We start from the raw sequence: 26,944 nt of genomic DNA on the forward strand, positions 1-26,944 counted from the left end.
TGTTGTTATAGCCTGATGAAATCTGAGATGGTTTTCAAATGGTTTCAGATGGTTTACAAGATGAAATGAAACTAGTTAATCTAATTCAAGTTTGATTTATTATGACCCACAAAAGGAAATACATTTTATGGTGGATTACACAGACACACACACACACCAACACACAACTTAAAAAAAAGTTTCATGAAACAACATTTACCCTAGCAGTGTGATGCACTTTGATACTTTCTATTTTATTTATTCTATACTATTTCATTTTATAAAGAATGCTGGCTGTAACCTTTAATTGATTTCATAACTGCCAATGGAGGTTTAACAGTCCTTTTTAAGCTTGAAAAACACTGATTACATCACCTTTTCACCTTGTAGTTAAGAAAACTGAAATTCAGTTTGATCAATAAATCTCTATGAATTTCCTAATGTTCTTTACGTATACAGTTGTGTCATATTGTTTTCAGTCACAAAGTCCTTAACAAGTGGGTCAATAGTTAAATTGTACTCAATGGCACAAGATTTTTAAATCCACATTCTTAATGAATGCTTCATGGGTTTACCTTACCTCTCCAATGAAATTGTTAGCTCTTTGAGGACAGTACCATCTCCACTAATTCTCTTTTACCTCCGAGAGTAATAACACGATTCTAAGCAAAGAATTCTACAAAGCAAAGGTTTGACAAAGGAATATTTCTAAGCAAAGGTTTGAGAAAGGCATATTTAATTGAATAATAGAAAAATAATTACAAAGATTGAGTTTTTAAATCCATATGCCTCTGGGTGATAGCTGGCTGGCTTGTGTAACGCACCTTCAAAAAATAAAATGTAAATCACAGGGTTTTCTCAATAACATGGAGAATCTAACGTTTCGTTTCTCTGTTCAATATAAACTATTGGCACAATGATTCAAAATATTTTGGGTCTTTTTTTTTTTTTTTTTTTTTTTATTTCTAAGAACAGAATTTAGAATACCCAAGTCTTCAGAAAGTATGACCACCTAATATTTTCTCAGATTGAGAGAGTGCTGGTATATCTTAATAACTTAATAGTTATTCAAGATTCATGTTCTACCAAAGTGTTTGGATTTCAGGAAGAAAACAAACAACTAAGGTGATTTTATATAAAAAGGGAAGAAAACAATCTCCACAAAGACTTTCAATTCTGCCTTTCTATCAAATAGAATTTTTATGGCTTTGGCATAAACCCTTGAAAAGCTGGCGTTTTAATAGAAACGCCAATGTAGTTTTAAATATAGCACCCTTGGGCTATGTTTGTATTTCAGAGAAATTCAATGTCTTTCAGAGAAACCAAATATTGGAAATATCAATGGCAGTGTTCCATTCAATGTTTAGCTATTTGAAAATTTTTCTTTTGATAGGAAATGTATTTGTCACAGTTTCCATTTATCAAGTAGTAATAATTTAAAAAAATTGCTATTATTATTTTAAGCCTATATACTTAAAACTACTACTTATGCTAATGTAAATTTGAAAATGTATAAATATGGTGAAATATATTTATTACCCATGAACTGTAATTCTTCATATACTGTTAGAATGATGTAGTTCAAAGAATACTACCATCTGAGAAAAAAAACATGATTGTTAGAACTAAATTCAACTTTCATTATCTGTGAGATACTGGTACTAGGTTGGTGCAAAAGTAATTGTGGTTTTTGCAATTATTTTTAACCTTTTAAACCACAATTAATTTTGCACCAACCTAATATAGCACCTCATCAATTCTGGTCTCAGTATTCTGCTGGCAAAATGGAAATAATAATGACATTCTTAAATAATTATTGTTAATGTCAAGTGAGATATAAGTGAGAAGTGATCTTTAAGCATAGAAAATGGCTTAATGTAAAAATTCATATCTTTTACATATATAGTGTTATTTAAAAATATATAATCATATATAAATATTACAATATATTATAAAACACAGAAAATACAAAAATTAAGAGGTTGCTAATTATGTATATGAAAAACTCCTGTATATTCTATAAATATTGGTATTTCATTCTTTATGTAATCGTTCTTTTTTCTCACATATTTAAATTACATCTAACTTTGTTATTAGCATGAACATGTTGTTAACAAATATATATATGTGTGTGTAAGTGTGTGTGTGCGTGTGTGTGTATGTGTGTAGGCATACATGTGTGTGTGTGTATATGAATTACATGTATTATTTTAAAAAATCATTATTTATTTAAGAAAACTCTTGAACTGGATTTATTAAATCATCTTAGTAAAAATATTTTTAGTCCATTGCCCTCTTTAACTTTAGGCCAACTTTTGATCCCATTAGTAGTGAACCATAAGTGCTGGGTTATTCATTACTTTAAAAAAAATCTTTGATAATTTTATAGTTAAAAAATAATATTGATTTTTCAATAAGTATGAATTTAGATAGTGAAATTATTTTTAAGTAATTATTAAGCATTCCATTAATTTTCTTTCTTAATTTTTCTGTCTTTAAATTAATCTCTTTTTTAATTAATTTTATGAGTTCTTCATTATTTACTGAGCCTCAGTTTTCTTAACTGGAACACAGGAAAATAATACTTCACGAATTTTCTTATTATGATAATTAAAGAGATAATATAAACTAGAGTGTGAAGAAAATTATTAGTATTCTGTTAAAGATCATAGCTAATGAGAGGTAGAGTTGGAAGTGTAATATTTAGATCCAACAGCTTATGCTCTTTACAAAATAGAGCTCTATAAAAACAAAAGTATGACAACGTCACTATACATCAGTTCAAAAAATGAACTAATACAATATTTTTCTTCTTTTTCTGGAAGTAAATTCCAGCAATAAATATTTATTAATCTAGTAATCTTCCTAGGAGTTGAGGCTTTAAGAAAACACATGCACTCCTACAATTTTAAAATATGTAAATTAACATATGTGCTACTTTAATATCAAAAGTCAATTATTGAATATTCTTGTACAGGTGAATATGTAAACAAATTATGACACATCTATCCAAAAGAATACTACTTAGCAATAATAATAATAATAATAATAATAATAATAATAATAATAAAACTATAGGAACATATAACAACTTGGATGTATCTCAAGGGCATTGCGCTGAAGCTGAATGAAAAAAGACAATTTCAAAAAGTTACATACTCGTAAGATTCCACTTCTATAGCATTCTTAAAATCATTAAATTGTAGTGATGAGGAACAGGTCAGTGACAGTCAAGGGTTAAGGTTGTGGGGAAATTATCAGTAAGAGTATAGCAAGAGGAATTTTGCCTGGAGTGAGAGAATATTGATTCATCCTGATTGTGGAGTAGTTACAGATTTATACATGTGATAAAATTGTAAGGAACTCTACACCCACACAAAGATAAATCTAAATAACGTCTGTAGTTTAGTTAATAGTATCATGCCAGTGTCAATATTCTGTTTTTTTAAATTTGTTATAATTGATACATAACATTGTATTCAATTCAGGTATATAGCAAAATGATTTCATATTTGTGTATATTGTGAAATGATCCCCACAATAAGATCAGGTAACATGAGTCACCACACATAGTTACAAATTTTTTTCTTGTGATGAGAACTTTTTAAATCTGTTATCTTAGCAACTTTCAAATATGAAATAAATTATAATCACCATGGCTATCCCCATGACTAATTTATTTTATAACTGGAAGGTTGTACTTTCGACCACCTTGATCTATTTAACCCCCCACCCTCTACCTCTGAAAACCATGAATCTGTTGATCTCTGTATTTATGAGCTCATTTTCGTTTGTTTGTTATGTTGTTTAGATTTCGTTTTGTTGTTGTTGTTGTTTAGATAAGTACATACATGGTATTTGTCTTTTTGCCTGACTTATTTCACCTGGCTTAATGGCGTCAAGGTCCATCCATGTTGTTGCAAATGACAGAATTCTATTATTTTTTGTGGCTGAATAAGATTTCTGTGTGTGTGTGTGTGTGAGTGTGTGTGTGTGTGTGTGTGTGTGTGTGTTGTGTGTGGCATTTTCTTTAGCCATAATCTATCAATGGACATTTAGATTGTTTCCATATTTTAGATATTGTGAATAATGCTGCAGTGAACATGGGTGTGCATATATCTTTTTGAGTTAATGTTTTTGTATACTTTGTATAAACACCCAAAATTGAAATTGCAGGATCTTATGGTAGTTCTATTTTTAATTTTCTGAGGAAACTTCATGTTGTTTTCTATAGTGGCTTCACTTATTTACATTCCCACCAACAATGTACAAGGATTCCTTTTTCTCCATATCCTCGCCAACACATTTTATTTCTTGTCTTTCTTCAGAGTAGCCATTCTAACAGGTGTGAGATGATATTTTGTGGATTCGATTAGCATTTCCCTGATAATTAGTGATGCTGAGCATCTTTTCATGTCTCTCTTAGCCGTTTGTTTCTTCTTTAAAAAAATATCTATTCAGATTGCCCATTTCTAAATCAGACTGTTTGGCATTTTGCTATAGAAATGTATTTGTTCTTTACATATTTTGGAGATTAACTCCTTATCAGTTACATGATTTACAAATATTTCTCTCATTCAGTAGGTTTTCTTTTTCCTTTGTTGATGGTTTTCTTTGCTTTGCAGAAGCTTTTCAGATTGATGTAGTCCCACTTGTTTATTTTTGCTTTTGTTGCCTTTGGTTTAAGTGTCAAATTCAAGAAATCATCAACAAGACCTATGTCAAGGAGGTTTCCACCTACATTTTCCTTTAAGAGTTTTTATGGCATTAGGTCTTACATTTGAGTTTTTAATTTACTTGCTGTTTATGTTTGTGTATGGTATAAGATAGTGATCCAGTTTCATTCTTTTGTATGTGGCTATTCAGTTTTTCCAGCACAATTTATTGAAGAGACTGTCAACTCCCCATTGTATTTTCTTGGCTGCTTTGTCATAAATTAATTATATATGTGTGAGTTTATTTTTGGGCTCCTGAATCTGTTCCGTTGATGTACATATCTCTTTTTATGCCAATACCATACTGTTTTGATTACTACTGCTTTGTAATATAATTTAAAATTGGGGATATATGCCTTCAGCTTTGTTCTTTTCTTCTCACAATTGCTTTGACTATTTGGATTGTGTGTGTGTGTGTGTGTGTGTGTGTGTGTGTGTGTGTGTTTCTATACAAATTTTAGGATTGTTCTGTTTTTGTGAAAACATATCATTGGAATTTTGATGTGAATTTTATCGAATGTGTAGATTGCTTTGGGTACTATAAAAAGCTTAATGCTATTAATTCTTCTAATCCATTAGCAAAGAATATCTTTCCATTTATTTGCATCTTCAATTTTTTTCATCAATGTCTCATAGCTTTTAGTGTACAGGTCTTTCACCTACTTGGTTAAATTTATTATTCAATTTCCTGGTATTATATTCATTTTCCTGGTTTTGACAATTGTACTATAGTTATTTAAAATGCTATCTTAGGGGCTAAACAGGCAAAGATGCATTAGAATGTTCTGTACTATATTTGCAACTTATATGTAAATATTTGTTTAAAAGTCAATAATTGAATAATTTATTCCCATTTTTTAATGAACTTGCATAGCCTTCAACAGTATTATAATTGATTATGAATGATATGTAGGTAATTCCAACAAGACAGGGACCATTAATAATTTTTCACCACTTTATCTTCAACACTTAGGACTTTTACTGGAATAGCGAAGGCAATAAATGCTTGGTAAATAAGTAAATTAATGTAAAGATTTTCAATAAGTAGATGTACCTGAAAAAAGCAAGCTAACTGCATATTATTGGGATTTTAAATTGTTAATAACAGCTGACAATATAAATGTCACTACAATGAGCATCTTCATTTTATACAATTGATCTCCCATCCCTTATGTTTTTTTATATATTTTTGTTAAGAATCTATTCTAAAAAATGAGATTACTGAATTAAAAATATGCAACTTTATTTGGAGCTTAAAGTTCATGAATTGCTTTCTAAAAGTCTTGTATCAATTTGATTTCCTTACATATTATAATTACTGTAAACATCTTACTGAAACTATCTCTGTCCCCACTTCATCCTTGAAATTATACTCTATGCTGAGCCTTACCTTATATCCTCTACTCAACTATTCCCTCAAAACTTTACCCAAACCTGAATCTCATTTCAGCACTATACATCATAATCAAAGATGTGATGAGGAGCTCTGTCATGAAGACTACATTGCTGTGTGTGTGTGTGTGTGTGTGTGTGTGTGTGTGTGTGTGCGCACGTGCACATGTAGGTGCAAGTGCGCTCATGCATATCAAAGATGTCTTATTGGGTGTTTTCTGCTACCTTGTCTTCCAAATCTCTGATTCAATCCTGTGCTTCATCTACTCTGCTGGTGACTCCTTCTAGTGTATTCCTCATTTCAGTTATTGTATTCTTCACTTCTGATTGGTTCTTTTTTTATGGCTTCTATGTCCTTTTTTATGGTTGCTATCTCTTTGTTGAACTTCTCACTAAATTCATTGAGTATCCTTATAAACATTGTTTTAAACTCTATATCTGATTGGCCGCTTGCCTCTGTTTTGTTTACTTCTATTTCTGGAGTTTTCTCCTGTTCTTTCATTTGAGATATGTTTCTTTGTTTCCTCATTTTGATTACCTCTTTATTTGTTACTATGTATTACGTAGATCTGTTATGTCTCCCAGTCTTGGCTGGGTGGCAGTAAGTACCCTGTGAAGACCTGGCACAATCTCCCTGGTCACCTGCTCTGGATGCTCCAGGAGTATTTTTTGCATGAGTTGTGTGTGCCCTCCTGTTATAGTTGAGTCTTGATTGCTGTTGGCACATGTATGGGTAGGATTAACCCTCAGGCTGATTGACTGTGGGGTTTGGCCATGTCCACATCTTATAGGCTGCTGTGCAGGGGGCTTTCTTCACTGAGTGGGATTTACCCCAGTGCACTCTGGTGCTTGTTGAGAATTCCCTTTGGTGTGCCACTTGTGGGGCTACCTGGGTGGTGCTCTGCTGCGGTCTGAAGCCAACCTCCAATTATGTTGGTTTTGGGACCTCTTGTGAGAGGATCTGGTCCAGGCCCAGGTTAGCCACTAACTCTAACCAGCCAGGCACTCCCTGGTAGGAGCTACTAAGGAATCCACAGTTGTTCATTGCCTGTGCTAACCCTTGGAGGCACTCTGGTGAAGCCACACTGCAAACTGAGGATGGTTGCCACCAGTAACAGGCCTGGGGTATCTCTACAAAAATCCAGGGTACCCTGAGGCCTGCTGCCACATGCCACCTCCCTTAAGGTTCAGCCCCTGATAAAGCCTCATGAGGTACATGAGTTGGGTGATGCAGGATGTCAGGGAATCACTAGGGTGGGAAGAGTTGTTTCAACAGGTTAATGTAGATTCTGATTTGGTGCCAGTACTAAGCCTGGAGCTACTCAGCAAAAGTCTCAGAGCACACAGAGGCCAGCTGCTGCCCGTCTGGGTCCTTTGGACTCTGATAGTTTTTCAAGAAAGAGTGTAATGCGGGAGGAGCTGTCTGCTCTCAGAGAATGTATGTCTGGTGTTGCTCAGTGGAGCTCACCAGGCCAATGAGATTCAAATTTGGCCTGTGGCAGAGGGCTCAACAGAGGAAAAAATGGCACTCACCTTCCAGCTGTATGAGAAGAGGACACCACACAGGGAAAATGGTGACACTCCTCCAGCCTTCACTATAAAGCCACATGCTTCTGTTGGCCCCCTGTATGCCTTCAATGCCCACCAAGTTACTGTCCCTCTGACGGAGTTCAAGGTGACTGCCTGCGAGTGAGAGTCTGTGCATGGACCATTTAAAAGGACGTATGGGTTTCCCAAAGCCTTCTGTCCCATACAGATGGTCAGAATCCCCACGTTTTTTTCACAGTCAGATGTTGTGGGGTGGCTCCCCTTCCTGGCACCAGTGCTTGGGGCTTGGGAGGCCGGTGTGGGATTGTGTTCTCTTACTCCTCCTCGGGGAACTTCCATGGCCAAGATATCCCTCCTGGTTCTCAACTACTATACAGAGATTTGGGGCCCTTTCTATCTCTCTTGTCCTCCTACCAGTATCAACATAGCTTCTTTTGTATCTTTAGTTAAAAATACTTCTGTTCAGGCAGACTTCAGATGGTTCTTCAAGTTGATTGTTATATAATTTAGTTATAATTTTTATGTGTTCACAGAAGGGAGCAGGCACAGTGTTTATCTACTCCACCATCTTGGATCTCTCTCTACATTGTCTAACTTCTGAAATTAGATTTTTATACCATTAAATGTATCCCCTTGCAAAAAAAAAAACAAAAAAAAAAAACAAAAAAAAAAACAAACTGGTTTATATCATTGCTGTAACATTTTTAGCAATATTTAAAAATTTTAATTTTAAAAACATCTTGTAATAAAAAATATATGCCAATTATTACATTCTATGAAAACTATTCTTACTTTAACACTATTTTTACCTAAATCAGAGAAACCTCTAATTATTGAGACTTTATTAATTTTGGGAGAAAATATTACTGGAAATAGAATTTAGCTTTTCTGAATCATGACCTTGAAGTATTTAAGGTGACTTTTTGGCCAGGACATTTCGAGTAGTAGCTTAAATTCATAGATGTGCACACCAAAATGAATTTTGAAGTAACATTATATTAATCTAGAAAGCATTTAAGAGTTATAGTTGATTCCTTTTCCAGGAACATTGCTTAAGAATCTACCTTTACAAAAATTCATCATTCCTTCATTTTAATAGGATTTTAAGAAAAGTAAATTAAAAATGTATTAAGTTTTTTGAATAGTTTATGAAAGATACACCATTTCTCATTTGTGTTAGAAATATATTTTAAGAACCCTTAACTATTTGGACAGCAATCATTGAATAGTTAAAAATTAAGTTCATTACCTTATAGCTCCAGATTTCGTGACAGTCTATGAAGATAGGATATACTCATTTGATAATGCTAATGTGCCTAACATGAGTTTACTAACTGTAATCCCAATGTATGTGCAATGTATAATATTATAAAACAAGACTAAAACTCTTATGTGATTACTATGGAAAGTCAAGCTAATTATCTGCTCATTCTTAGAAAAGCAAGATTGTCAGCCTGTTAATGAATTATTTCAGTTGGTTAAAGTAGATAATTTCTTGCCACCGACTGTGCTTCTAACTCTGAAAACTGGTCTCTCAAAATATGCATTATTAGTGCAAAGAAATATGGAGCCTAAGATGGATGAATAAGCTTAATTAATCAATAGTAAATTTATCATTCATTATTATTAATATAATTGTTAAAATGATATCTCAAAACTTTCCTGTATTTGATGACATCATATTAGTTTGTCATTTTTCTGTATGTAAAATGACATTAATTAACTCTTAACAGGATAACAATATTTTGTGAAAATAATGCAGCTAGAATACATCAATATAAATACACTTTACATATAAGGAAGGCTTTATTGAATTGAATATTGGATAGTTTCTTCCTTACCAGCTTTTCCTACTCCAAATTTTAAAAGTAATGCCTAAAGACGATGCATTTAGTTGCATGATGAATTGAATTTTGAAGCAACTCAAGAGCAACATGTCTCACTGTCAAATTATATTTAATCTGTTGGGGTGACTAGTTTCATCATTTTAGAGAAATGAGATATAAGAATTTTAAATTGCTTCTGCCTTATGTAGAATATGAATAATACTACTTATAACCTGACTACTTTATAGAGCTATTATGAGGAGGATTTATGAGATGCTTGTAAGAAGTTCCAAGCTTCTTGAAACAAAAAGCTTCACAAATATACATTTTTGGTCATATAAAAACAGTCAAGCATCAGTTGTGGCGCACAAGATGTGTTGTTGTTAAAGTACTATAATACTGAATCTATATACCTCACATCTGATTGATATCAGATCCCTTTTCTTCATAAGAATTCCACATGATTTTACAAATATTTCCAGTCACTGCACTGCGATGAACTACAAGTATAACTCATCTCCATTATATAGGCAAATTGATGTTACAATTTGTTGTTGTTGGATGGAACAATAAATAAACATGGCAAAAAATATTGGCTTAAATAGTTAAAGGAATTTTCTGACTTACATAAACATAAGACATAATGTAGCATTGTCTTCATATGATGCTTTATTTTGAGTCTCAGTGATGTTCCCAAGGACAAGGCTTTTTCCTGACTTTCCACTTTGCTTTCATGCTATTGGTATCATCCTAAGACTTCCTGCATTCATGATATGAAGATGGCTTCCAGCAGCTCACAGGACTGCATGTTTCTTTCTTCATAGTTTAGTCTCAGAAATCCTTAAAAAACTCCAGAGGTTCAATTTGATTGGATTATCTTGGGACAAGTGCTTATCGCCAAATCAATCACTTTAATTAATAGAATGTACTGAGTTCCTTAGTGCAGGTTACATGTCTTACCCTGACACCATGGGGATATTTAGCATGTTTGGGACAACATCGATCCTCAAATACAAATCAAGACCTGTTGGGGAGACTGAATTCAACTTTTGAAGTGAAAAAGTATATATAGATGATAGATAGATCGATAGATAGATAGATAGATATAGATATACATATAGATATAGACAGAGATATATAAACATCTATATCTATATACATATCTATATCAACTTCAAAAGTTCATGTCTATTCAGAACAAGTTAATTATTTCACTTCATTAAAAGAAATAAGTGTAAATGGTATGGTCAGAATTTGCCCACCTATGAGTATCAAATTAGTTCACATGTTCTCTTAAAATTGCACTTAAATTTTAAGGCAAGCCTGATTGTATTATTAAAAATAGATTTTCCAATGAATTCACTTTCTAGAGAATTTTTGAAAATTTCCAGAGTGCACTTCCATATTATTGAGAGCAATTCTGGTTTTCATGTTCACTTTACCCCCACATCTGGTTCTGATCTGTTGATACTTGCTCTACCCACTCATTGGACATTACTCCTCTCCTTGTCCTCAAGGTCATGGAATTTGGTGTTCTTCTTCCTGGAATACTTTTTATCCAGTTCTTCACAGGGCACCTTGTCGTTTCAGGTCTCTTTTCAATAGTCATCCCTAAGAGAAGTCCATCCTTGACAAAACCATTTAAATGATGTCTCCATCATGCAGTAACTTATTATATATTATTTTATTATTCTGGTATCACTAATTAGTATCTGAAATTCTTTATTTTATTTGTTTATTTTAAACTTGCTGATTCTCTATTTTGTTGAGTTCTTCACATTGCATTGTTAGCTTTATGAGAGATATTTTCTCATTCATCAGGACTGTTTTGCTTACCAATCTATTCTTTGTATCTGGAATAGTGCCTAGTATATAGCAGATGGGACAAACATTTGCAGAATGAACAAATGAGTATGTTGTCTCTGAATGTGTTCTGTTTTTTTTTTTTTTCTCCCTGTTCTTTATCTCAAGCATGGGCATAAACTTTTCCTTAGTCGCCCACTGAGGACATTGAAAATTAAAATATAATAGAAGACAACCTTGGGTGTAGTATATTTCCAGTACTAGATGTCAGCTCAAAGGTACCACCTAAACTATACTTGCTGTTAGGACATTCTTAACAAAATGCCTCCTGTTTAGCTTTAAGTCTGTATCTCTGTGGTACCTCCATCAATTTTCCTCCCTCCTAATTCCTTTGCTCCCCACGCACTTAAAGGAGTGTTCTTGGCCATGACTATCCTACTACCCAGAGCAGAACAGACAATGTCTTTCTTTTTGTTGATCTGTGATTTATCAACTTCATTGTCTATCCCCAATTTGACCTCTTCCCAGGATGCTTATTATTGGCATTTCTACTTCCTTTAAGGAAGAATTTCTTTGCCACACCGCAGAGGTTTGGTCTGGCCCAGTGCCTTCAATAGAACAACTGTCTTAGAATACAATAGTCCTTTATCAGCCCCTTTCTTGACAAATTAATTTTTTTATTTATTTATTTTTTCAAATTAATTTTCTTGAATGATAATAGTGTGGGCCATCACTGATTCAATGCAATAGTCCAATGTTTAGCCAAGTCCAATTTATTTCCAATGACTGCTTTTGTGAATAAAAAATGGGCCACATGTTAAACCTGACAAGCTCAGAAGACTGAAAATAACCACATATGATGGTGTGAACAGAAAAATTCCTAACTAAGGTGGGCCATGGCGGGAAGTCACATCTTTGGCCTGTAGCGTCCTTGACAGAAGTCAATTTTTACCTTAAGTGAGCCTGTCTGTTGTCTTTTTGCATCTCAGATAACATACCCTTGGAATGTAAGAATAATCCCTTTCCTGACCCCCCAGGGGGCACAACCCACTACACCAGAGGAAGAAATCACTCATTGTTGTCTTATTCCCCAAATGCCATCTCTATATGTTGTAAAATGCTATTAACTATCCTGTACCGACCAATGTAAAAGAAGTGTGTGTCTCTCCATTTTGCTTTTTATTCAATCCCAGAGATTTCCCTGCTTTGCTTTCTCTCACCCCCTTAATCTACAACCAATGGATTTCATGTAACCTTCCTCCTTTGATTCTAATGTATAAAATAAGGCACAAAACAGCCATTTTCTGTAGCATTTTCTCAATCTGTTGAGACTTTGCTTCCTGGCAATTGTCGTCAGTTTGGCTCAAATAAACTCTTATAAGCTTTCTCTTAGGCTGGATGTTTTTTGTTGACACTTTAAAAGGACAGGTTTGTTTAGTTTAGTTTTTATTTGTTTGCTCCACTACCCTCTTATGCCAGCTTTAGATTTCAAAGTTATTAGCACAAAGTTTTCATCTGAACCTGAATCAAAGTATCAGTATATGCTCATCCTCTATCGATATCTGTACCAGTAGATGTATTGAAGCCTTTACGAAGCCTTTCCAGGGACCACACTGCCTTTTCTATCTCTTAACCTTTTCTTATGTTGTAATCAGCTAATTGTAAGACCTGAGGAGGGAGTGTAGGAAGACCGCTACGAGATTATCATACTAATGGAGACTCTCAAGTAGAAGACAGGTCCAAGCAAAACTGTTTAACAAAAGTTTTCACAAAAACCCAGTATCTGTCTCACCAGTCTTCAGCAGGAGAAACTGTATCACAATTAGCTCTAGTTACCTTCTCCCAAATGTATAGGTTCATGATGCTTGGAAGAGTAACATTAGGATTACAGTTTTCTCATATCTGGAAGAAAGAGTATTTCATGCATAATAAAAGGATTTTGGAAACTGGTTGGTCTATGGTGAAGAATTTATGCAAATAATCAAGAGTTGCTGTTTATATTCCCTGATAAACTTCAGTTTCCCCAGAGGGAATTCAAATGTTTCTCTACATGTAAATTACGAGGACGACTCTCCTCTGGGGAATATAGTTTTTAATGCTGAGCCTCATATAATTTGGAAGTTAAACATGGGGGCAGATTTAAGAATAGCTTTTTGTTAAGCATTTAATGATAAAGCCCAAATACTTGAACTTCAAGTTTGCTAACCTTTAAGGCCAAAAGTCTTGAGAGAGAAGAGCCCATGTTAATGGCTTAATGGAGAGTAGTGGAGACATTTGACAAAAGGAACTCCTTTTAGCAGAACTTTAATGAAGTGAGAATTTGGCCAAAGGAATTGAGAGGCTGACAAGTCAGAGGTTGAGGTGGTAATGGATTGGATGTCTCTTGAATTATTGGAACTTCAGTTTGGATGATTTAGTAAAACATATACTTAAGGCCATTATGGATAGAGCACTCAAAGGTGTCACTATGGCAATTCTCTCAACTCTACTACTTCAGTACTTCTTGAAATTGTATTTTCTCTCACTTCTTATTGCCTTTCTCATGAGCATTTGCATAGACTATTATTGTATTATCTTCTGAATTAGCATCCTATATATTACCATGTTCCAATTTCACACAGAATTATTTTTCTAAGACACAAATGGTTAAAAGTATGCATGTCCGATGATAATATAAATGGCTTCTAGTTTAATGTACAATTATGTGCACTATCAGTCAAAATTAACAATTCACATAATACTTAACCAAGCAATTTCACTTTTAAGAATTTTTCTCATTGCTATATTTACTCCTGTAAAATGAGGAATGCATAAAAATATGCATTGCAGTGCAGTAGAGATAGAAAAATTGGGGAAAAGCTAAATATATATATCTATACAGGACTAATTACGTCAATTATGTTACATTGCTTTTATAGAATTTATGTAGCCATTAAAATGAATGAAACATGTCTGTATCCATAAAAGTGCACTGTCTATTAAATTCATTTATTTTGGGAGAAAAAAATAAGGTATGGAATAGTGTGTAGAGAAAAATATATAGAAAAAGTGAAAGGATAGAGAAGAAAGTGTTCACAGCAGTCACTTCCCAGGAGGGATCCAGGAGGAAAAAGTAGGAAGACACTTACTTGTCATGGTAAACGTTTGGTTACTTAGAAATTGAACTTTATACTGATTTTTAAAAATCATACAATGGATTTCAATAATTTCTTAAATAGTCTTCAAAATCATTAGTATTGAACATGTATATGTGCTATGCCTCATACCATAAAAGTAATATTATTACATATAATATGCCATATAGATCTATAATGCAACATGTATCTATACTGTCAGATATCCATCAAAATGTCATATATATGACATTTATATATATGTATGTATATATAACAAACGTTATATATATAATGAATATATATATACATACATTTATATATAAATGCCATATAGACGAATAGATTGACTATACATATATATACACACACATATATATGTATAGTCAATCTATTCGTCTATATGGCATTTATATATATATATATATAAATGTGATTATATATATATATATGTGTGTGTGTATATATATATATATATATATATATATATATATATATATATAATCACAGTGGTGTGTAAGAACATTTATGTATCCAGTTATCATTGAAAAATTTCCACCAACAAATCTTTATTAGTTTTCTACAGGTCAGTCATCTAGTTAGCGATTTAGGTGGTTTGTGTTATAAATTAATTATGTGTGATCCTGATGATTCAATTCAAGTGGAACTTCTTTTGCAAAACATTTTCTACATGGAGCTAGGACCCAAATATATACTGTAACTTTGAAAAACATTTATTGTAGTGTAATATACATACAGAAAATTGCCCAAAATAAATGCACAACTAAATGGATATCATAATGCTACCAATTTCATTTAACCACCCAAAACCAAGAAATAAGTAAATACATAAATAAAAATAAAACATAACCAAAAAAATGTCACCTGTGTCACTTTCCAGTCATTACAATATTGAAAGGGAAATACTTTCTCTGACTTCTAACATTACATATTAGTTTTTCCATTTAAAAAATTTATGTAATTAGAATTTTGCAGTATTTTGTTTGTTTGACATAGTTCATTCAACATATGTTGATAAGATTCATTACCTTAGCTACATGTAGCAGTGGTTCATTAATTTTCATTAAAATGCTTAACATTCCATTATATGAATATGGTACAATTTATTTATTTTATTGGTAACAGACATTTGAGCAGTTTCAAGTTTGAAACTATTGTGAATAGTGCTGCCATGAACATATCAGTACATTTCCTTTGGTGCACATATGTAAGCTTTTGTACTGGAGGTATGCGAGTATATATGAACTGCTGGTTTATAAAATAGACATGTATTCTGCTTTATTAGATAATGCCAGTTTTGGGGAGTTTTTTTGTTTTTTATTTTTTTAGTGGTTGTATGAATGTACCTCAATTAACAGACTGTGACAGTTATAATTACTTCCTATCCTCATAAATGATTGGTACTGTTAATCTTTAATTTGTAGTCATTTTGGTGTGTGTGTGTGTGTGTGTGTGTGTGTGTGAGAGAGAGAGAGAGAGAGAGTGAGAGAGACAGATCTAATTTTTAATTTTTCTGATGATTAACGATATTGAACATATTTTTATATCGATTAAACATTTTGTATGTTTTTTTGTGACGTGCCCATTCAAGTCTTTCCCTCATTGTTCTATTAGGTTGACTGTTTCTTATTGATATATAGGAATTCTTATTGATATACAGGAATTCTTATTGATACATAGGACTTCTTTTTGATATATAGGAATTCTTTAAATACATGCTCTTTAAATATAACTTAATTGTCAGATACATATAATAAAAATATTTCTTATGCTTGGTGATTTGCCTTTTCACTCTTTTAATGACATCTTTTAATTAACAAAAGTTCTAAATTTTATCATTAGAAATTCTTTTATAGTTCTCATTTTTTTATTCCTATTTAAAAATCTTTGCTATCCCAATTCATTAATATATTCTCCAGTGGTATCATTTAGAATCAAACTAACCACATATCGTTCCATGATGATGGACATTTTCTAAATCTATGCTTACTAACCACATGTGGATATCGAGCTCTTGAAATTTGGCTATTACTAGTGATGAACTAAATTTTTAATTTAAATTTGAATAGCAACATATGACTGGTGGTTATTTTATTGGATAGTAGTTTTTATTTGTTTTTTTAAAGAAAGCTTTCACTGTTAGATTTACAATACATCTACAATGTGTGTGTGTGTTTTTATTTGTTTTCTTTTTTTTAATATGGAGATTCAATTAACCTAGCACTATATTTTGGAAAGTGTACATTCCCAAGTGGATTGCAGTGATACTTTTGAAGCTATATGCGTGTGGGTGCTTTTCTTCACCCTGTTCTATTCCATTGATATATTTATCAATCCTGTTACACTCTTTTAGTTATTGTAATTTTATAATATTTTTGATTTATGATAGTATGTCTGATATTTTTTCTTTCTTTTTCAAGATTATTTTGGCTATTGTTTTCATTATGGCATGTTCTTTTTTCTCTAATAATGCTTCTTGACTTAACATCTATTTTGTATGATACTAATAAAACTGTTAGCTTACTTTCAGCTAATGTTTTATATCTCCTTATATCCTTTTACATTTAATCTTTCTATATCTTTTTTTAACTTATCTCTTCAGCATAGAGTCAGGTTTGTGGGCTGGATACTCAGGTTGATACTCAGATTTTGGACCACTTACATTCAATACAATTCTGATAAATTTGGGTTTAAATGTATAAATTTATTATGTTTTCTATTTGGCTAGCTGTTTTCTTTTCTCTATTTCCCCATCTTATGTTTACTTGGATTAGTCATTCTTGTTTACTTAAGGGTTTACCTTTATCTTGATCAGCAGTTTAAGTATAATATGACTAGATGTGATTTTCTTTTCTTTTCTTTTCCTTTCTTTTTTTTTTTTTATCCTACTTGTGGTTTGTTAAGCTTCTGTGAGTTTATGTTTCTCATCATATTTGACATGTTATCAGACATTATTTATTAATTTGTTTTTATATACTACATGAGCTGCAAAATAAATAAACATTCTGTCTTTCCAAGGTACTTATTCCAACAGTCAACTGAACTTAAAACAAACAAACAAACAAAATTTGTAATTTAATATCCATTAATTAAGCAAAAAAATTATAAAAAGCAAAGCCATTCTTTTTTATTCTCTGTGTGTTAATTGAGTATCTATTATTTGCAACACTGTTCTAGGCCCCAATTTTGAAAATAAGCAAAAGATTTCAATAGATATTTCTCCAAAATACATACACAGATAGAAAATAAGCAAATGAAGATGCTCAACATTATTAGTCACTAAGGGAATATGAGCAAAACCACAATGAGATACTTCTTCACTGCCATTAGAATGGCTAAAATAAAATGGATAAGTATTGGCAAGGATGTGGAGAAACTGGAATCCTCATACATTGCTACTTGTATTTTTGAATGCTACAGCCAATTTGTAAAATAGGTTAGTGATTCACTTGAATGTTAAAAAGTTACTATATGACTCACTAATTTCACTCCTGGGTATATACTCAAGAGAATTGAAAACAGGTATTCAAACAAAAACTTGTCCACAAATGCCCATATCTGCATTATCCATAATAACAAAAGAAGACGAGCAACCCGAATGCCTATCAACTGATGAATTTAATTTAAAGACATGTTATATGGCTATTAAAAGGAATGAAACACTAATAATGTTACAATATCGATGACCACTGAAAACATTAACTTTTGTTTATATGGTTCTATACAATGGAATTGTACGATTCCATTTATTTGAAATATCCAGAATACACAAGTCTATAGAGAAAGAGGTAGGGCTATATGTGTGTCTGGAGGGGGACAGATTGAGCTTGGTGGGGAAAGGTAAAATAAACAATTAATATGAGTAGATACAGATTTCTTGGAGGGGGCACTAATAAAATTATTCTAAAATTAGGATGTGCTAAGGATTGCACAACTTTGAATACACTAAAAACTACTTTATTGTACACTTTTAATCAGTCAAGTTTGTGGTGTAGAAATATCTTAATAAAACTGTTAAAGAGATCAAGAAAAACAAAATAATAGATATAGTGACAAAATTACATTTATTAAAAATATAAATTTTGTTAAAGACATTCAAAAAAGTATTTAATCCCTTAAAATATTTCTATTAATTGCTCTTCTGACCTCTTTTGTTGATATTGTCCGCAGTCTATGAATTTGAGACACATTTCCATTTGATACAATTAATTGCCTAGTAATTCAGTGAAACAGATAACTAGGAAGAACATTTTACTCTGAAAGAATGAAGGAAACATCTGACCATTATTTTTCAAAGATTAAAAAGGTTGCTCAAATTGCACAGTTTGAAGAAAAAAAATGTAGTGTGATTCGCTATAACTTTGAGAAAACTTTGAAAAAATTATATATTATTTTTGACTTAGTTTTTTGAAAACTAGTATATGAGTTATAAAATAGAGGTCATATAAATTGAACATGTTATATATACTGGGAGCAATGGAAATATTCTTTCTATAATAACTAGTAAAGAACTTGCATATTTGTGAAGTGTAATGTGCTGATGATTCCATAAAGAAGACTTAAACATCATTAATTTTCATTTCTAATTTTCTCTATCTCAAAATTTCACCTTCTATGTGAATGATAATTAAAAAAAAAATGGTGAGATTGTTGGAATGACCATCCAAAAAGTATGTTTTTTCCCTCAAAAATTATATATGATGAATGACTTTTTTGTGTGTGTGTGATACCATGCAGTATATGTCTTTCTTTGTCTAGGTTACTTCATTTTGCATAATGACCTCAAGTTCCACTCGTGTTGTCACAAACAGGATTTCCTTCTTTCTCACGAATGACTAATTTTCCATTACATATTGTATAATTGAAACTTGCTAAGTGAGTAGAGCTTAATTAAATCTTCTCGCCAAAATAAATAAATAATATGGGAGGTGATGGATGTGTTAACTAAAGAGAAGAATACTTTCCTGATGTATGTATGTCAAATTATCATGATGTACAGTTTAAATACCTTACAATTTTATTTGCAAAATATACCTCGATATAGCTGAGAAACATGTATTAATTCCTTAGTCTTATATCTCTAGATGTTATTTATCTGATATAATACTTTCTCAATAAGCCCATATATTATTTTGCCCTTCTATTTCTCTGTACCATCCCCTTGGTTTCCATGACCCCCACCAAAGCCACCAACTGACATGTACACAAAATTACAATTTCATGTTTCCCCCTCATCAGAATACAAACAGATGCTCAGGAACAGGATAAATAATTGATAAAAACAGAAAAATAGAAAATAGTTCAAAAGGTAGCATAGAAGAAAGAAGAAGAAAAAAGGAATGAAGGAAACAATGTGAATGTAACATCTTTTTAAGAAATCATTATGGGATAAATTGAACTATTAGAAATGTTTGGTTTTCTGCTAAAATGAAAGAAGGGAAATCAGTTATATCCTTTATTTAGATAGGTGATTCCTACTTAAATAAGGATTAGATTAGTGGGTAACGAAAAGAAGAGGCAAATATTAGGAATATTAGACAGGAAAAAAATTCTCACTGATTTAATAAAGGATACGAGTCTGGTGAAGGTTTTAAAGGTTATATCAAATTTCAAGTTTTCTGGTCTCCTTTCATTGTAATATGCACAGAATACATTAGTTTTTAATAAATATGGCATGATCAACAATCATAAGCACATGCAATACAAATTATAAATACTATAAATTGTTACCAAAACATTTGCTGTTAATACAAAAAATACACCCATTAAAGCTCTCTGCTTTACTGATAACTCTTTCAGAAATTTAGTCAGAAATCTATTTCACCCCTAATGGTGTCAAATTCTGTAGTACTATAACCTAATTTCTTATCACAAAATTTTCTATTATCATCTGCAACTATTTTAAGAAATGTCATATTGTTATAAAAAAAAAATTGATGGTTCTACCAAAATAAATGATCTACATATGACTCACAAGTTAACAGTTGGTTAATAAAAACTTGTATGATTTGTTTTGGAAAATATTTAAAGTGTTTAAATCTCAGATGTTTTGTAATTCCCGTAAACCTTTTGAAATGACAATAAATAATTCAAGCCAATTAATATCTACTTTACATTATTAGGTCTAACAAAATAAAGCTAACATCCATTTCAACAAAATTTCTACACATGAAAATTTATGACAAATATCTGTTAAATTGACAATATTCTAATAACTTATTTGTTGACATAATGGGTGTATTTTTTGCAATTGACATTTTTCAGTGTTAAAGCACAAAAGCAACTGGAACAAGAAGTGTAATGTAGAATAGTGGTAAATTTGTTTAAATTTAATCTCAAACATTTATATGAAAACATAGGAATGTGGTTTGAGTAGTTGCTGTAGCATACATTATAGTTGTTCTTGGTCAAGAGATATTCCTAATCCACTTTTCAGTTGTCCTCCTCTACTGTAAGTGTTGGAATGCTGAAAATTAAGTTTCCCATACACCTTTATAGCTAGGGGCAACCACATGATGCCTATGCAGAATTTCTAACACAGGAATAAGTGCCACAAAGAAATGGAGGGGTGGGGAGAAAGATAATCTGTATCCCCACTGGCATATTGAGCTTTTTCATCAGCACTAGGCTGCATCCTCTCAAAATTTTGTTATGTGAAACAAACTCTAATTTTTCAAGTTTCTATTTGTCATGTTTTTGGTTATTTGAAGCCAGATGCACTAAAGAATGATAAAGGTACTGTGTATTCGTAATAATGTATATTGATTTCAATATTTTAAATTGTACACTTTTTCATGTATTCGTCACCGATATGCAAATTTGAATAAATTTCCAAAACCAGAAATGACACATCGGTAAAATCAAGAATTCCATCTTTTGAATTTTGTATCTAAAAATTATCTTCTCTTTCTCTTTTACTTTTAGTAATATAATGAAAATATATATAATTATGAAGAACTACCAAATATTTACTTCCTACAATTTGCCAAAATGGAAGCAAATAAACATTGATTTTACACATGACAATTTGGCCGAAAAGTGCCTGGATTCTTATCCACACTTAACAAGGACAACAGTCTATGTTTTTTCCATGGCATCCCTCTTCCTCTGAATCTTGTTAATCCAGAGAAGTTTTGAAAATTGCTGTTTTCTTCTCCTTCTGCCTGGCCAAATTAATATTTTAAATATATTTATTAATCTCTTTTTCATGCTCTTCATGCTGATTTTTAAAAGGGGGGGAAAAAAACTTTCCATGAATGATTTCATTTTAACGTGTCAGTTTTCCACTGTAACCTATCCATTGAAGATGGATAGTGTGATAAATTTGGTAGTGAAGGAAAAATACTTACATACCATGACAAAACGTCAAAGAGAAGTCCTTAATGTGTGTCATTATTTCTCTTATAGATTTGCATCATGACATGGTTTGCCAAATATTTCCTCATCCATTACCCATTTTGTGAGCACTTGTAACGTGTCAGATACTGTGCTGTATCCTGGGGATTCAAGTAGAGCAGAGATCTTTCCCTCAAGGTGCTTATATTTTATATGGGGACATGCCTTTATACGCTGCAAATTAAAAGTGCTGTGAAAGAATCAGGACATCTACAAAGGATTTTGTATTTGTGCCCTTACAAAGGCTCCTGACTGAACATCTCATATAGTGGTTAAAATCTGAGCCAATTCTTTCCCCCAGCCCTTTGTCTCCATGGAAGCTGTACTCGTATACAGTCAAAAGAAGACTCGCCTACTTATTGTATGTGATACTATCAGCCTGCCAAGCCATGTGTTTGTCTACATCCTACTAGAAGTAGTACCTTCCCTAAATTCATAAAAAAGATTAAGAAAACAGTAGCATCAGATGATATATAAAAGGAAACCCTATCTTGCTTTGGATGGTCAAGGAGGATTACCTCAAATGATGGCTAAGAATCTCATCTTTATACACAGTAAGGGTTCTCTGGTCAAAAGGATAAAGAGCTTTCTAGAATAAGATAAATGCATATGTTGAAAGTCCAGGAAATGTGCACAAGCAAGTTGAATTCCCGAAACTGAGTGCAGGAAATAAGATCTTTAAAAGTGCTGAGAAAGAATCAGGACATGTACAGAGGATTTTGTATTTGTGCCCTTACAAAGGCTCCTGACTGAACATCTCATATAGTGGTTAAAATCTGAGCCAATTCTTTCAGATTTTTAAAAGGCTTTTAAAAGGCTGTAAATATATAGGAAGAAAATTAGACATTGAAGGCCTCAACTAAAGATTCAACTAAAATACTGGCCTCTCACAAGACTGGGAAGGGCTCTATCTGTCCTGCTCACCGCTGCATCCCAGTGGCTGAAACAGTCCCTAGCACAGAGCAGACACTACAAACATTTTGATTGACTACCACAAAGTATACTATCTTATCTCATAGCAAGATGCTGTGAGTGTGTACTTTATACCGATGCAGTTTCTATCCATAAAAGAACAGATAACCCATACCATAAGTCAGAGAATTACTTATAGAAGGATGACCTTACATGTTTTAACTTACTGAATCAGATATCACCTCAATGACCAAGAAAACAATAGTGGTATAGAGAAGAAGCAGTCTTCATTCTCAAAATGAAACTAGAATTTGTTATTTTGGTATTATAAAATGAAATGGGTCATAATTTGGGGAAAACATCAGAACTCAGCGAGCAAATATTTTTTCAGATTTGCATTGCATGACACACAATCATCCAAGGGTAAAATCTATTTATGTGAAATATACTTCAATGGATTTTAATGTACCAGCATATAAAGTTTATTGATATAATTTGAATTTTCACATTGCAATGTGTATTTAAGAAATTATCACCTGTTGAGTTTTGGTATATCATTAAAGAATATCCACAATTATCTGAAAAGGTTATTAAAATACTCTTCTCATTTCCAACTATGCATCTGTGTGAGGTTGTATTTCTTATGGTGCATTGATCAATACAACATTTAGCAATAGATTGAAAGTGAAAGTATATGAAAATCCAGTTGCCTTCTATTGTCAGATGTCAGAGACATTTGCAAAAAGGTAAATTATTATCCCTATTTTAACTAACTATTTTATCTTGGAAAAATAGTTATTTTCATTAAAAAATGTTAGCATATAATGAAATTATTACCATTATTGTTAAATGAATAACTAAACAAATATTTTTTCTCAGATTCTATAATATTGATAGATATAATCAACATGAATGAAAGTCTTTGGATATCTCTTTTTTTAACAGCTTTATGGAGATTTTACTGGTATATAATAATCGGCACATATTTTTAGAGTACAATTTGATAAATTTGACATAATAATGCACCTATGAATTCATTACCACAATCAAGATAATAAATATATCCATCACTAAAAAAAATTTCCCATACCTCTTTGTAACCCTTTCATCCTTTTCCAGATGCGCTTTTTGTCCATCTAGATTAATTTTTTTCTGAGTCTCAGAACAGGCGTTATCATTTCAGCTATCTGTACCAGAGGTGCTGTAAACATCAGATAAATGGAAACCAAATTAAGCTCACTAATTATAGTTATCAAATATTCAGATGGCAAATGCATGAATGGAGAAGGGCATTAGGGAATCACAGAACTGATGTATAGGGAAGGTAAATTAACTCCAGAATGTAGAGATTATCTTGTCCATTTAGCTTTATTTTAATTCTATAGACAAAACTAAACCATTTACAAGTTCTATTATTTAATGATTTTAACATTTCAAATAATTTTGATAAAAACCAATAAGTGAATCAAATGAACATTATGAAATTTAAAAGGAACACATGCTATTAGGTTGGTGCAAAAGTAATTGCAGTTTAAAAGGTTAAAAATAATTGCAAAAACTGCAATTACTTTTGCACCAGCTGAATAATATCTGCCTTTGCTCGCTAAGATAAAACAATCAATTCTGTATGTAGAGACTGGGAAAACCTGATATAGAAACTTCTTATGTTTGTGTTGGTTGTGATAAGCTCAGCGTGAGTCTACACTTGGAACATACCACTGAAAATATTATCATGACATGGTATTAAATTGCTTAATCAAAGTCTCACGTCCAGATAAAGAAAGTTATTCATTTCATCTACTGTGCAGTTCACACTTGGAATAATTACCCTAATACTGTGTACCATAATCTAAAAGGAACATAGGCAAATTAGCATTTCAGAACAGTAAGGTGTCTGAAAATTCTGACACATGAAAAAAGATGAAAGGAACAGGGGTTTTTTTTTAGTCTGGAGATAAAAAGAGTTAGGAGAGCCACAATATGCTTTTAAATATTTGAGTAGCTATTCTGTTGTAGAAAGAATAGATTCTATATATTATGTATAACTTTCAGACTTCATTGGTGTGTTTTATTAAAGTTTTAGTGAATTGGTTGCTTCTTCTTAAAAAGACCCATGGAATAATGAACGACTCACAATGGTAAAATGGGCAGACAGATTACATAACGAGATCACCTTTATTTGAAAAATATGAGTAGCAGATAATTGATTGCTGTAGTGAATAGTTGACTTGCAAATCTGTTTAAAAGTGGAGTATTGATTTTAAGAGGATATTTAGAAAAATATCAAAATTGATAAAATTAGCTACCTGCTGAAATTTCATGAATTGTCCATTAGTATTATATGAAGAAATATGGGAATGTGCCATTTTAATCGAAGCAGAATTGGAATGTAATTCTTACTGAAGAGTCTAAACAAATCTGAGACTTCCGCTCAATATAGACATTATATAGGATGCTGCCTAATTTACTTGATTGCAACACTTTTGGGGAGCATTGAATCTAAAGATAGGTAAATAACTTTAGATTCAGAATTAGCAATGAATGAATCATTTGAGAAAGATGCAGACATGGAAAGAAATGGATAGAACACACATGGAAAGAAGGTAATAAGAAAAAGTGAGTTATAAGAATGGCTAAGGAAATAGAGGTGCAGACCTGGATATATAAGAATATAAAAAAACCTAAGTCACCAGATCTTCTATTGGATCATCACAGTTTATGTTAAACATGATGTTTTAAAAATTATTTAAAATTTCATTTTATGGATGCGACTATGCAGCTGTTAAAATACCAAGGATGCCAAAAAAATGAATACACATGACTTGTACTCAACTTTTGTTATCAGTATATATTATTACAATTTTAATACACTTGTTTCCTTTCTTAAAATGTGTATACATTTTTTGGGGGACACTCTGTAGTTTTCTTTGCTCTTTAGCCTCCAGAGTAACTTGACACTAAATCCTGAGATGGCCTGAAGTTGTCTCTATTACTTGCAATCTAAAAATCCTAATTAGCATATACTTTTATGTACAAATGTGAAATAGGTGGAATGGGATCAGCATGGGGGAGCTGAAAAAAGGGAGATGGAAGAGCCAGGCCTTAATGGATGCATGAAGTTAATACTACATTCCAAACATTCTCTAATGCTATCACACATGCACACACACACACATACACACACACACATACACACACACACTCCAACATTGGACTGATTCCTTTCTCAACAAGCAATTGTGTTATAATTTGGTCTTCCACGAAAATTTCTCCTTAACTGTATATTTACATTGTGGCCGATGGACTACTTATTTTATAATCACCAAGGATACTTGTTAAAAATACATTTTCCTAGGCCTAATAATACTGAATGAGATTCTACTGAATCACAGTCTCTGGAGGTAAGTCCTAGGAATCTGCATTTTAAGCAATTCCCATATAATTTTTATGCACATCAAATTTGAGAATCAGTTGCTGTCTTATAGTGAGAGAATGTACTGAGCAGTCAGTATAAACATGCCCTAGTTTCTACCAGATAATGTTGATCCTTCAGAGCTAGTAAAACCTCCTTCTCACTTTCTCCCTTAAATCTGGTGGTTGGGACTGTAGGGTCTGCTTATCGTTGTGAATGTCTGGATTCCTTTACTGTCTCCTGTTTCCTTGTTGTTGGTGGTGGTGTTTTTGTTGTTGTTGTTTGTTTGTTTTTGTTTTCTTTTTTTGAGTATTTCCTCATTTGTCTAGCCAATTACATTTTAGTTCCTTTAGTTTATATACTCAGAGTGGTTTCATTTTTTCCTATTTGTTTCCTGACACCATCTCAGATGGCCAGTATCCCCAGATGTCATGGGCATCTGATTTCTCTTTAATCAAAAGAAAATCTGCTTGAGTCAAACACCATTTGAAAGAAATATTAGGTTCAATTTTGAACTTTTAGTTGCTAGGAAACTCTGCATATTTTCAATGGCTAACCATTGAGGAAAGCTGTGCAAGAAAAACAAATGACTTAACCATAAGTTCATGTTGCCTTTTGACTTGGCTATATACAACCCAAATCAGAGACTTGCAGCTTTGAACAGAGGTAGATGTAATATTCTTCTTTTAGGTTCAGCATCTAATCCTTTAATACAATTAGACGTTATCATTAATGTAAAAGGCTGGGTTTTTTTTTCCACTGAAAACAGAGAGAGGTACTTCACAAGTATGAATTAAATGGAAGCATTTCAAAATTATGAATAACCTA

General features: G+C 32.2%; 1 pseudogene; it reads left to right on the forward strand.

Moving 5' to 3' along the window:
* The first annotated feature begins 7,608 nt into the window (after positions 1-7,608).
* The window catches only part of LOC117025575 (60S ribosomal protein L27a-like), a 171,464-nt pseudogene continuing 152,128 nt past the window's right edge, over positions 7,609-26,944 (forward strand).

Source organism: Rhinolophus ferrumequinum, chromosome 8 (assembly GCF_004115265.2).
Source record: "Rhinolophus ferrumequinum isolate MPI-CBG mRhiFer1 chromosome 8, mRhiFer1_v1.p, whole genome shotgun sequence".
Taxonomy (NCBI): domain Eukaryota; kingdom Metazoa; phylum Chordata; class Mammalia; order Chiroptera; family Rhinolophidae; genus Rhinolophus; species Rhinolophus ferrumequinum.